Below are 1,146 nucleotides of genomic sequence, written 5' to 3'. Positions count from 1 at the left end.
GGAGCCGTGTGAGACACTTTTTTTTATGGATGGGCGCTTTTTATTTAACTTCTTTTGGACTGATGCACTGCAACACCCGCTGATTGCCATTAAACAGCTTGAAAGATCAAAGACAATTTTTAATATAACTCCGACTGGATTCGTCTGAAAGAAGAAAGTCATGTACACCTAGGATGGCTTGAGGGTGAGTAATTTCTGGGCAAATTTTCATTTTTGGGTGAACTAACCCTTTAAGATTCCTGTGGGTGGTATTATTTCCACCCACAGAGTATTTATATGACTTCGCTATCAGGGTTAATAACAAGTTCTGTCATTCTGCATATTTTTTTGGCAATTTTCAAGGTGTTATTTTAAAGGCCTCATGGGGTGAACAGAGACAGGGCATTGATTTAAATGGAAAGATGCAGGACAGGTTTCTGGGGCGGAGGTACACTGCTATAAACAATTTTAAGAATCATTATTTGTGTTGTTTCAAGTAAAAATATGTAAACAGCCCTAAATGACATGCATTTAAGCAAAATCATATAAATTATGTAAGATATTAAAATTTAGAGAGATATACTGTATATACACATACATTTACATTACATTTAGTCATTTAGCAGACGCTTTTATCCAAAGCGACTTACAAATGAGGACAATAGAAGCAATCAAAACTAACAAAAGAGCAACAATATGTAAGTGCAAATGACAAGTCTCGGTTAGCCTAACGCAGTACACGTAGCAAGGTTTTGTATATATATATATATATATATATATATATATATACACACACACACACACAAAGAAAAACAAGTAGATAGAATAGAAAAATAGAAAGCTAGTGTTTTTGTAATAAAAAAAGAAGATAAATCGATATTTTGATGAAGTGATGGGTTTGTTGAAACCACAAGCAGTTCTGTCTTAAGCCCAATTTATACTTCTGTGTTGAACCTACGCCGTAGCCTACGCATAGACGCACACCCTACGCCATAGCCTGACGTGCACCTCTCCAAAAATCTAACAGCATGTCAATTCTACGCGGACCGCAAGTGCGGTGATTGGTCTGCTAGAACCCCTCCCTCCGTATGTACTTGAGTTTTGTGTGTGTTTATGTGCACTTTAATATATTTTAATGTTACACCTTCTTATATAAAATAAAACAAA

This window comes from Sinocyclocheilus rhinocerous, unplaced genomic scaffold (genome assembly GCF_001515625.1).
Source record: "Sinocyclocheilus rhinocerous isolate Xijiao unplaced genomic scaffold, SAMN03320098_v1.1 scaffold153, whole genome shotgun sequence".
Classification (NCBI taxonomy): Eukaryota; Metazoa; Chordata; class Actinopteri; order Cypriniformes; family Cyprinidae; genus Sinocyclocheilus; species Sinocyclocheilus rhinocerous.
Note: the sequence above shows the minus strand (reverse complement) of the source record.